The following is a 13,276-nucleotide window of genomic DNA, read 5'->3' on the forward strand; positions in this document are numbered from 1 at the left end:
TTTAAAGATATGTGTTATAGATCTACATAACCATGTCCCAATTGAGCTACATCTATACATAGATAACATACAGGGAAAAATCTTTGGTGGACGCACAACCAAGCTATAGTTATGCTACACTAGACCACCTTCAACCATGTAAGAGTTAGACGGGTGAAGCACTAGAGTATGAGGCCACTTCATCCCTAGAGGACCTTGTAGTAGTCAACATTGCACACACGCTCCACAGCATGCGTGGTATTATCCTACAAAGCTTGCAAATATATAACTTGCCTCACATGCTAGTCTAGCTTTGGACCCACACATGGTTGGCGTAAGGCATCTCTTAAACATGCCTATCTTGGAACCTTAATCATCTCACTAACCAAATCTTTGGAGTCTGATAACCAAATTAGAATTCATACACATATTCCAAGCTTAACTGTCTGATGAATGAGGATATATGCAAATTTTGAAAGCGTGAAATTTACAATAGATAATCCCCCTTAAAGCTTCCCCACACAAACACGTGCCCATCGTCCTGCCAAGAATATAGGCGTTTTATAAGGTTAACCTATCCCATAGGTTAATTCCAACGAGGGGAGCACCGCCCACAGGTCACGTATAAAGAGCTTGAGGGGCCTGTCATACAATCCATCTTTGCGCTTGGGGCAATGACGCAGTTAGTGAGGGTTTCCCGAGACGCGTCAATTGCTGGTTGAAAACTATTTCCAAACCCCCTCCTCGGCCCCTGGGCCGTGGAGAATTTTTGGAAGGTGCACGCTCTGCGTGTGCCTCGCAAACAAACCCTAAAAAGGAAAGGCTAGTCGGCGGACATGCAGCTGGGGTCTCTCTCTCTCCCTCCAGCCAGCTGCTGGTCTCTCGCTCGCTGCTGTGACAGAGCGAAAACGGCCTGCTGCCGCTTATATGTCCTTTTAATAAGAGGACGGTCTTTTAGCAGAGACACGGTTTCTACCGTTGCGTGTTTGGATCCCTTGTGTGATGGACTGCTAAGATTTTGCCCCGCTGCATCATGGGCAAACAAACCCTAAAAAGGCTACTAGGCGGACGTGGGCACAATAGAAACAACTCTTACACACCATCTTGTCTTTGCCAAGCTTGCTCGCTCTCGCGCGCTCTCTCTCTCTCTCCACTAGCCATACCTCATCATCTTTGGCCATGAATGCATGCATTTGGGCCAACATGCTTTCTTCTGTGCATCCTGCTTGGCGTGGATGTAGAGCCGGAGGACATGAATGTCCATGCGGTTGTTGTAGCCTGGCGACGGAGCAAGATGGAGGTGGCATCGTCAGACTCACTGTGTGATCCAAAGGATCGCGCCAATTAAGGGGATTGAGGGCGGGATCTACCTCATCTTGCTAATGTGGTCTAGGGGGGTGGGTCAAGGCAGGTTGGCGGGTTGGGGTTGTTGAGGTGGAGGGGGTGGTGCCGAGCGAGGCATCGAAGATAGGACGTGGGCATGCCGATGTAGAAGGGCGATGTTTAGGTAGCAATGATGGGCCCAATCCGAGATGGAGGGAGGAAGAGGGTGACGGTGGTGTTGGGGAAGGGGGTGGCGAGGGAACACGAGATGGTGTGGTATCGAGTGAGGGATAGGATGGCGGGTGAAGAGGTTGAAGTGGAGAAGCTGGTGCCTGATAGGATTTTGGCGTGGAGTGTGGGTGGTTGGAGGTAGTATTGGTGGGCACTAGTGGGGGGTGGGTTAGCCGGAGCTTGGGTGGGATGGGAGGTGTGGGTTAGGATGTTGTTGCTGGAGTCGAGGGTGGGGGCATGGTTGTCTCCACTAGTGGAGTGGTACTCAACCTTGTTGTCATCATCGTCATCGATGGGGTCTCCTTCAGGGGGCAGCTATTACCGAGAATTTGGAGAAGAAGAATAAGGCCTTAGCCTCTTGTGCCTCTTTGACAGTGATGTCATTGGGAAAGGCGATGTGGGATTCGTAGAATTGGAGGATGGCGGTGGCAGGGTGAAACCATGTATAGGTGGTACCACTTTTTTTACCTTTTGGTGGTACCACCAATAGCCCCTAAAAGGAGGGAAGTTTAGTGTTTCTCAAATTAGTAATATGGAAAATAGTGGTAGTGGACCATCATAATATTAATTGGGCCCCCCTCTTCAAAGCATGCAATGATTTGGTGCCCCCCTTCTCTTAATATATTAAATAGTGGGCCATCATGAAAAGGAAACGGGCCACCCTCCTTTAAGCATGCATTGATTTGGCCTGTCGTCGCGCGCGCCCCCCTTCTCCCTCTACTGCTCTTCTCCCTCTGCTCCGTTCTTGCATTCCCTCTTACCAAGCGAGCTTCCTGCCCATTCATCCCTCTGCTGCCTCGCATCACTCACGGTTTCACCGTTTCACAGCCGTGTGCGCAGAGAGTGATCCCACCCCCAAGAAGAACACCCCCCCTAGGAGGTGCAAGAGACCCTTTGCGGATGCTGACTCAGTCGTGTAGACCCCTTCACCGATGCCAGAGCAAGGTGCAGCTTCCCAGACAACATGCGGCCCCCAACAGGAAAGTCCGCTCGGAAAGGTATTGTGCTCCTCTTCCATGTCTGCTGCATGCACATATCCTTCTTACACATCTCCTCCATTGGCTTTTGTTTGCACATTTTTTCCCTGTCAATGCATGCTCCCCTTGAGAACTAACGTTTGCTTGTTCTCTTATTGACAGCGTCATCTGAGTACGTAAAGCTCTCCCGTTTTTGCCACTCAGCAGCTGAGTTGCATGCTGAGTACGGCTTGAGCATGGAGGGCAAGCTGCCCAAAGACCTTACTGTCGAGGATTTGACTGACTGTCTTCAAAGTTCCTGAAAAGAAGAAGACAAAGGTCTTCCTGCATATGGTGCAGGATCACCTATACGACGCTTGTCGTCTTTTGTATCAAAAAGTGTACCAGGCTGCCCCCTCTAATGGGGAACTAATGACAAAGTTTGCTAGGGGGTTTGCCTTTGAGAATTGTGCAGCTGCTAAAGCTCAACCCGAAAGTCACAAGATTGCATGGGCTGTGGTGGGTGGTATGGTCTTGGAGAATGTGAAGGCTCAACCGGGAGGTTTGAATCGCAAAGTCAGGAAGTTCATGTCCGATTACGGTGTTTCTGTCTTATATGGACAAACAGAGCATGCTGTTGACTCCTACACCTTGACAGTGTCTAATCACCCTACAAAACCGACTGAGGTTGCATCCCAGCCTCTATACATAGAATGGTTAGGTAGAATTGCTGAAGATCTTGATGAGCACTTGAAAGTGATATATGCACTTGCAAGTGATTTAAGCACTTGCAAGTGGTCCAAGCACTTGAAAGTGATATATGCACTTGCAAGTGATTTAAGCACTTGAAAGTGATATATGCACTTGCAAGTGATTTAAGCACTTGAAAGTGCTCATACATTTACACCACTTGCAAGTGCTTGTTTCACTTGCAAGTGCTTAGAGGTCATCGAGTTCATAGACCACTCATAAGTATTGAGACCACTTGCAAGTGCTGTGACCACTTGCAAAGTGTTATACCACTGTAAGTGCCTACATCACTAGCAAGTGCATAGAAATCATGCAAGTTCTTAGAAGTTTAACAAGTGCTTAGACAACTTGAAGGTGCTAAGACCACTTGCAAGTGGTCATACCATTTGCAAGTGGTCATACCACTTGCAAGTGCTAAGGCCACTTGTAAGTGTTCATGCCTTTTGCAAGTGCTAAGACCACTTGCAAGTGGTCATACCACTTGCAAGTACTAAGGCCACTTATAAGTGTTCATGCCTTTTGCAAGTTCTAAGACCACTTGCAAGTGTTCATACCACTTGCAAGTGCCTAGGCCACTAGCGAAGTTCAAGACCACTTGCAAGTGTTCATACCGCTGTCAAGTGCTCATACCACTTGCAAGTGCATAGACCACTTGAAGGTGCTACTTGCAAGTGCTAAGGCCACTTATAAGTGTTCATGCCTTTTGCAAGTTCTAAGACCACTTGCAAGTGTTCATACCGCTTGCAAGTGCCTAGGCCACTAGCGAAGTTCAAGACCACTTGCAAGTGTTCATACCGCTTTCAAGTGCTCATACCACTTGCAAGTACTTAGACCACTTGAAGGTGCTAAGACCACTTGCAAGTGGTCATACCACTTGCAAGTGCTAAGGCTGCTGACAGTCGGTTGTATTCGCAAGTACTACCACCTCTCAACGTGGTCCTTGTTTACACATCTCCTCCATTGGCCTTTCATGCACGCATGGCAAAAGCAGGACAATGGTCTGCACTGTAGCCCGTGCATATCTAATTGACTGTAGCCGTTGACACAGTGGAAGGATCGCGACCCTTTGATCCGCATGCAATCCCACTCTCTATCTCTGTCTACATCACCGAGCTTGACCTCCCAGAATCTACGATCGACTTTCTTCCCTATCAATGGACATTCTTTCCTGAGGGTTGCGTTGAGGAATGCCACCACACTTGAAGCGTTATGTAACACCCATCCGTCAGATTTCAGCTGCTCCTATGTGAGAGCTCTTTTGAGCACTGCACCAGCCCCATCGTGCTCGTCCTTCCCATGGCCGGATGCGAAGAAATTGTGCATCATCTCAATACCTGTCATATTGAAGTATCGGGCTACAAAATAGAAAGGGCACCTTGCTTTGAATTGTGAAGTAGCGCCATCAGACCACACCTAGTGTCGCTTGGCACTACATCCTTGAGCTTTCAGCCACTCATTGTGCAAAATAAAGCAATGCTGCACAAACAAAGTGTCGTGGATTTTGTCATCAGAGATGTAGAAGTGGGTTGTCTTCCGAATGGTACCAAGCACATCATGCAGGTACAAAATGTGGACCAAGATTGTCACCTGAGTTGAATACCAATGCATTGACTGAATTTCATTCTGCACCTTGAAGGAGTAATTCTCTGCAAAATCCACTACCGACACCACTACATCATCTGGAAATTTATCCAAACACTCTTTGAATTGAAGGAGTAATTCTCTGCAAAATCCACTACCGACACCACTACATCATCTAGAAATTTATCCAAACACTCTTTGAATTGTTCAGCTTGCCATCTGTACTTATAATTGTGTTTGATGAAGTTTCCCAATTTGCTTTGAAGCAAGGAAGTGAAAGTCCTCAGGCTGACTTGGTGAACAACAAGATCTTTCCGAGTTTTTGCTTGATCGTTCTCATCCACTTCCTGTGTAGGAACGTCATCAAAAAGCTTGACAGTCATCATAGAGATGTCATCGCTTTTTTCATGTGGACACAAGGAGATCTGTTTAATGCCACAATGTTTGCATGTACCCAAAAGACATTGTCTACGGTGATAAGCACAATCAATGGGTTTTGGGCACAATACAGACTCCCACAGGTCTGTTAAGCTTGGAAATGTGGCATTGGAGGCCGCGCACTGCGCTGTTCCATCATGAGAACTGCAAACAAGGCACCTGCAACAACTGCATGGCCGGCCATGTAGCCCATATCTTCCTTGGAGCATCTGATTTAAGAGCTTCCTTGAAGTAGACAAGATGCACATGGTATTCACAGCAACAAGTGTTGCGGTCCTTCAACTTGCGTACGAAGTATGGCTTTAGACCCTCAAAACATCTGAGGGACTTATGTTAGGATGAGCCACTTGGAACTGCATATAGAAGTCCCTCTGTGATGACAAAGAAGACAAATTTAGACACACTATCAAGCATTATAAATCATTCTGAAGCAACCTATAACATTGGTAAGCATTATGACACACTTTCAATCAGTGTAAAGCTATGACACTCATTGGGTAAAGCTCTTAGAAGCACTTAGTAGCACTTTCTGCACCTGGCAGTACTAGTAAATCGTTGTAAAGCACTATAAAGTACTCTTAGGCACCTGCAAGCACTTAGAAACCTGAGGATCCATTTAGATGAACTTGGAATAACATAACAACTCATTATTTGAATGGGGTGTCTTCACCTCACATAATGTATGACAAATGTTAGAGAAAATGAGTCTCTCAACTGTCTTTGACGTGTGCTGTAACATTGAGAATGTTGGATGACGGAGGAGCTGTTGTAAAATCTTTGTTTGAAGGCCCTCGGAAAGCCCGTTTGTTTGTTTGCGCCAGCACTGAGAAATTGCTCTGCAGATTTTCTTTGCCTCTCGCTCATCAATGTCACCATCCTTGCGCGTACGTGCCATCCTCTTCTCAATGCTTCTTTGTTCCCTCTTCTTTGCAACCCAGTAGTTTCGAAGACTTGGCAGAAGTTCTCTCAGGATGTGTTGTGTGATAGACAATGGGGGAAGATATACAGAGCCTGTATTGCCATTCTGTACACTATGAGACTCCATGTGGAGCCAGTTATGAGGGAGCTAGGAGGCTGAGGTTATTTCAAATTTAAGCCTCTTTCTCCTCCCAAAGGGGTGGCTAAAAGGAGTGTCCAAGACACTCCTTTTTGGTACCACCTATACATGCTTTCACCCAGCAGCAATGACTTCCATTTGGCGGTAGATACAGGTGTAGATAACGAAGAGGCCATATGGAGATTAAGGGAGGGAGGGCGTGTGGAGAGCTCTGTAAGAATTGTAGATTGTTGTCCAGCTGGGTAGATCTAGGTAGGCGAGGGCACTAAGGGATTTAGAAGAGGCATAGGGGTACAAACAAAGCTTTGCCAGTGGTTGGGGGGGACTATAAAATTGATGGAGGGGTTGGTGTTTGTTGCTTGTCCATACGCAAGGAGGGTGTCTCAGTTAATGGTGAGTGTAAGACCCCTGCCCTCTCTGCACATCGATCTCCGGAGTGCTAGCAGCAGGCGGAAGTAGCAACCTCTTACGCAGGGCAGGGCTTCCCACTCGAGGCCTCGTCCATGAATGTCCGGGCAAGGGACTAGTCTGGCGTAAGACAGCTGGTGTAAGACAGTCCTTTATAAAAAGCAGAGTTTCTATGCAAGTAAGATTTTCCCATTTTGTTTGATTTCCTCTCACAAAAAACCATTTCACGAGAAAACATCTCTAGTGTTGGTTTCACAAGACCCTTTTTTCAAACCCAGTCTTTCTCAATGAAAATCACGAATCTCGTATCTCGGTGATCCATCCATCAATTACAAACAATTTTCTAACTTATTTCTAGACGATTTTGGGTCTTAGGGAAAATTCTCTAAATCAGACAGTTATCCCTTCTTCGTACTGAAGAAATGGGAATGGTCACAAGTCTTGGTTTAATTTTTTATTCAAGAGATGGGCAAGCATCTTACTAACCCACCTTTCTCACGAGGTCATGGTCAACACATAATTCCTTGAATTTATTCCTAGATTTATTTCCTAAAGATATTTCTCTATTTATCTCATACAATAACTGTGATTTCTAGTCATAAGGATAAACATCCAATAATATGAAAATTTATTCTTCCTTGGACATATTAGAACTATAAATAACTCTACTGGTGGTGAATAATGAAATTTAACAAGGATATTTCTTTTTCTAAATAATCCTTTAATAAATATGCATACATCATTTTTTTTAAATTATTCACCTAGAAATATTCTTAAATATTCTCTTCTCCATTTGAGCCTAGGCATCAACATGCCATAATTATCTACATAGAAGTATAATGAAACTTTCTCTTTTTGATACCAAAATTAATTATGCATATTCCTATTTCAAGATACGATGAAAATTCCTTTTTTTAACAAATAAAAATATCCATGTATATACATACCATGAATATACCTATTTAAAATATAACAAAAAATCATCTTTTAATATTTAAAATGTTTATGCATATAATATCATGAGAATTCCTCTTTTTGACATCTAGAAATTTATGCATGCGTATACTATGAATGTATATTCAAAAATGTAACAAAAATCCTTCTTTTAGCATTAAAATGTTTATGCATAGAATATGATGAAAATTCCTCTTTTTGCATTATCAAATTTATGCATAAACATAAAAATATGGTGATACTTTCTCTTTTAATATAAAATTTCTTTATGCATAAACCTAAGCATAATTGCATCTAAGCATCTTGCTTATTAAAAAAAAACCCAAATATAACTTCCTTATAAAAATAATTATAAGAATGTTAGCATAAGCTCTCTTTCATCTTAAAATGAATAAATATAAAATTTATTAACATAAAAACAAGCTTAAATGAATTAACCTCATTTTTAAGTAGATTAAAAATCATAAAAATGTTTAATCTCCATCTCTAGCTTGTTAGGCCTAGAGTTTTGGGTAAGAAAATGAGATTAGAATTAAAGCTTATCCTTCCAAGAAGGATTTAACCATAAAGTGAGTATTCTTTCAAAAAGAGAGATTACAAATAAAAAACAATACATTTAAGCATAAGAGATTAACATTAATTCTACAAAATAACATTTAAGCATAAGAGATTAACATTAATTCTACAAAACAACATAAATCAATAAGGGCATAGTTTTAAAAAGAAACCATGAAATAGAATGCTTCCCAAGTATGTAGAGAGGTTGGGAAGAAGATTGCCATCCAAGAAGAGAGTAAAACACCATTGTTTTGGGCTTACCCTTGGTTTTTAGCTTGATTCTTTAGGGAGATGTGTAGCACTCAAAGAAGAAGCTTGGCCACCAAGAAGAAGAGAGTAATCTCCACCAAAAGAAGAAGACGATTAGTGAAGCTCCAAAGCTTCACAATGGAGAGGCAAGGTAGAGGGATAATAGAATTACACTAAAATAAAAATTACACTAGCATGTAAATACACTAAGATGAAAATACAAAGGAATGGGGTTCTATTTATAGGTGAGAGAGGCCACCAACCAAGTCCAACTGGGATCTAGAGGCTTCTAGCTTTAGTTTGATCCAATTTGGAAGACAAGTTTTGGACCAGTTAGGTCCACTTTTCTGATCTAGTTAGGTCCAATTTGGAAGACAAGTTTTGGACTAGTTAGGTCCACTTTTCTGATCTAGTTTGAAAGAGGAGAGAGGAGAGATAAAATATCACTTTTTTATGAATTAAAAATTGGGGAAAATGATGAGATTCTAGGCGCCTCCTTTATGAGCTCCACTCACCCTCCTGAGGTGTCAAAATTCCCATTTTCATACTAATAAATCCCAATACTAGTCAACTCTTCATCTTATGTGAGAATTTACTCATTTTTTGTGGATTTTCTTTTATTCTTGCATTTTTCTTATTCAAACACTTGGATTAACCCCATTGGCCCTTTAGAACACTCTTTGGACCTTAATCCATAATTTTCTAAAAATGGGTACCCTTAGGCTAAGGTGTCCAATGCACATATTCAATTGATTTCTAATGCATATTGAAAAACTCTTTTTAAACTTCAGTTTTAGGGGAATTCATCTTAAATTTAAAGGTTAACTTTATATGCAAAAATATCTCAAAACTGTATTACCTCTCTCTAGAATATTTTATCTCTCTAGGTCAAAAACAAAGGAAAATAATGTTTTCTTGTATTCTGAAATGGGGGATGATTACAGGGGACTGAAAGGAGAACTTATACATCTTTAGGGACTGAGGAGGAATCTTACATCCTCTCCCACTTGAAAAATGCGAGATGTCCTCATCTCGCAAAGTGGGGGTAGTCCTTTATCAGTTGATCTTTTTTTTCCCAAGTGGCGTTCTCTAAAGGATAGAACTTCCACTTGACCAAAAACTCTCTAAGGACTTTATTCCTGAGAGCCTTCTCCCAAACATCTAGGATTTCTTCGGGTTGTTGGAGTTTCATCTAGCCTTGAGTCGGAAAAGTCAACTGCTCATCATCTAGCACATGACTCAAGCTGGGTACATACTTTTCAAGCAAACTGACATGGAACACATTATGTACCGATAGAAGAAGTTCATAGGCTAGATCTCCTATTTTCTTTGTAATGGTGTATGGTCCACCGTATCTAGGAGACAGCTTTTGTACTTCCCTAGAGATAAAGAACTTCTCTTGGGTCGTACACGAATGAAGACCATATCTCATTCTTCAAACACTCTCTCCGTTCTCTTCTTATCAACATACTGCTTTTGTCTATCCTGGGTAGCCTTAATATCTTTGTGGATTGCCTGCATTTGCTGCTCCATATCATCAAGCATCTGTCTGGACATCTCGACCCTGATCAATGGGTCGGACCAAGTTAATGGTGTGAGGTAATCTTGCCCATATAGAGCTTTGAAAGGGCTCATCTCGATACTTCGGTGATAAGAGGCATTATAAGCAAACTCAACTAGATGTAAGTAGCTTAACCACTTCTTGGGTTCTCTACCACATCATGACCAAAGAATATATAAATCTATTACTTGGTTCACTCTTTCTGTCTGTCCATCTGTCTCGAGATGATAAGCAGTACTGAGATCTAAGGAAGTTTTCGCTGCTTCAAAGAATGCAGTCCAGAACCTTGATGTGAACTTAGGATCTCTATCGCTTACTATCCTTCTAGGTAAGCTATGCAACCTGAAAATCTCCTTGAGGAAGACTCTGGCAACATCCACTGCAGTGTAGGTTCCTTTTTTTGGAATCACATGGGCAACCCTGGCAGCCTGTTATGTTCCCATCTAGATTAAACTGAATATGGTCTGTCTCGTGGTGTGTGAAAAGAATCTTTCCACTGGCCAATTCTACTTGCACAGGTTTTCCTATTTAGCACAAAATTCATCTTCGATTCTTGAGTTTTCAACAAAGCTCTGATAAGAGCTTTGAGACCCCTACCCTCTTTGCACATCGATCTTCAGAGTGCTAGCAGCGGAAGTAGCAAACTCTTGCACAGGGCAGAGCTTCCCACTCAAGGCCTCGCCCACAAATGTCCGGGCAAGGGACTTCCGAAATTGAGATCGAAAAAACTTTCCTCGCCCAGAAAGCACGGGCGATTCCTCTAGTAGGAAAATCTTCTAATGAGAATTTATCTAACGGGGTCAAGGGCCTTAACTATCCTTTGTAATCCAACCAAACCCACAGGTCACATGGCCAAATCAAGGAAGGGACTTGCAATTGGTTCATAGAGATCATCGCTTTTTTCCCCTCAAGTGAGGCACAGCCATTGATTCTTTCCCATAGAACAAGAATTACCCTCTGACTTACTTCAACTATCATAACTTGAACATAAATGAACTTTATTGTAGGAATCCACTGATCCAGCCGCCGCCTAACCCCCAACCGGTCCATGGGTTAGCCAACCGCCCACCAACCATTGTATTGGTGGGATCCCTCTTTATAAAAATTAGATGTGTTTTGTCCCGGGTACCAGGGAAAAGAGTTCCCAAGCCCCCTAGCCAGCACTCATGCAAAAATATAAAATAGACACACCACTTACGCACCCAATATGAAATTTGCCTTTTTCTCATATTCAACTATTTTAAAGACAGAACTACAATAAAACCTCAGTGTTCCCATCATAATCCTTAGTATTATAGGTCCATTATTTTACAATCAAGTATTATCCGAACTCTCTGTTGAAGACTAGTTAGTCAACCAATGAGATCGAATTTCATAGTTCCCAGTTCACTTAAATAGATTTCTTACCAATCCATGAAGATCTCCCTCGACATACGCATAATCACCTAAGTAATCTTGTGAGGGCTTGTTGCTGATCCTACTCTTGATTTTGAAGCGGTGGCCAACCACATGAGGCATTCATAAGTCTCATTCATCAAAATGTCATCAAGCTTCCTCGTCATCTTCAAGTTCACAAAGCCTTCAAAGTGTGCTTATGAGCACTAATAGTATTGATTAACACTAATGAGGCTTCTAATCTAGCAAAGGGGAGTTATTCCAGTGTTTTTAAACACTAAGAGTGTTCTTAAGCACTAATGGTGAATCTAATCACCAATATAAGTGTCATTAGATGCTAAAAATGTGCTTTTAAACACATTTTTAGACGTCTAATCACCAATATAGGTATCATTAGATACTAAAAATGTGCTCTTAAGCACTAATCATGTTTTTAAACACTAATGGTGATCTTAATCACCAAACAAAGTGCTCCTTAACACTAATGAAGTTAATCTCCATCAAAATTACTAGTTGGGCACAAGCCCTAAGTGCTAAACCATAAAATTTACCATCTTAATCTCCTATTTATGCAACATCCTTGGCTTGATTAAGGGTTGTCGCACTCTCATAAGCCTTTCTCTTTCTAATTAAGCGTAAATATCATAAATTTCTAGTTTTTTCTTCTTCATAAATCAGCCCATTACTCTCTAATAACCTCCTTCAATACCAATGTCAAAGAAAAACACCCAAATCAAGAAGTTCTCGAGAGAGGGCTTCCACACTTAGCAAGTCCTTGTCAAGTACAAGATGATGTCCAAAGGTTTTTGGCCATTCATCTCCGGCACTAAGGCTATTGATTGAACTAAGGCTGAAGATATTGAAGATGATGAGAGGGCACAAGCCATTATCATGCTTCATCTTGATGAGGCTCTCATTCACCATGTGGACCAGCTTTCGACTCCAAAGGAGAAATGGGATGAGCTTGATAAGCTCTATGGAGCTCGTGGTGGTAAGAATTCCAAGATCTCACTCAAAATTAAATTTTTCAGCTTGGAACTCAAAGAGGGAGATGGCATTGGAGCCTTCATCTCTCACTTGAAGGGCCTTATGGCTCAACTTGCATCAGTGAATGCGAGAATGGATGAAGATGATGCAGTGGCTGTTTTGCTAAAAGCAGTCAAGAAGGTGTACCCCACCTTAGTCACCACTCTGAAGAACATACCTAATCCCACCCTCGAAGGAATCATTCAATCTTGTCTTGATGAAGAAAAGAGGCCAAAGGGAGGAGCTGAATCTTCAAATGCAACCACTTCATCGAATATCAAACAAGCTTTGTCACATCAAGTGGTCAAAGTAAGATGTGCCCATTGCAAAAAGGTGGGTCATTTGGCAAATAATTGTTAGATCAAATATCCCAACAAAATGAAATGTAACAAGTGTAAACAAATGGGACATATCACTTCTAAATGTCCTAACAAAGAGTCAGAGGCTAACTTTGTATCAATCTCTAACTCCTCTGAGCACCTATTTTAAAATGTAACAACACCTATATTCCTAAACCTTGTACGCCTAATGTTATAAAGGCAACCTATGTCCAATACCACCTATTCCAATTCTTTCATAGTTGGTATTGAGGGAGGGTATTAAAAGACTAAGGTCATGTAAAAGGGTGGGAGAAAGGTGTGTGTGTGAAGGGACTTAAGGTCCACTAGCTCACCTATTTAAAGGTGGAGCTATAAGGCTTTTATGTATTGAGCAAGAAGCCTAGTTGTATTTGAGCAACTTAACACTAGTTTGGTACCAAAAAAGGACACTTAAGTGTCCTTTTTTGGACGATGCAAATAAAATGCTACT

The 13,276-nt window shown here is 41.9% G+C and overlaps 1 non-coding gene across 1 annotated transcript; it reads left to right on the top strand.

Moving 5' to 3' along the window:
- The first annotated feature begins 635 nt into the window (after positions 1–635).
- LOC147622154 (U4 spliceosomal RNA) lies at positions 636–765 on the top strand. Its single transcript, XR_015269745.1, has one exon. It is a non-coding gene; the product is annotated as a U4 spliceosomal RNA (small nuclear RNA).
- The last annotated feature ends 12,511 nt before the right edge of the window (positions 766–13,276 follow it).

This window comes from Cibotium barometz, chromosome 29, assembly GCF_041138505.1.
Source record: "Cibotium barometz isolate CiBa-2024 chromosome 29, ASM4113850v1, whole genome shotgun sequence".
NCBI classification, from domain to species: Eukaryota; Viridiplantae; Streptophyta; class Polypodiopsida; order Cyatheales; family Cibotiaceae; genus Cibotium; species Cibotium barometz.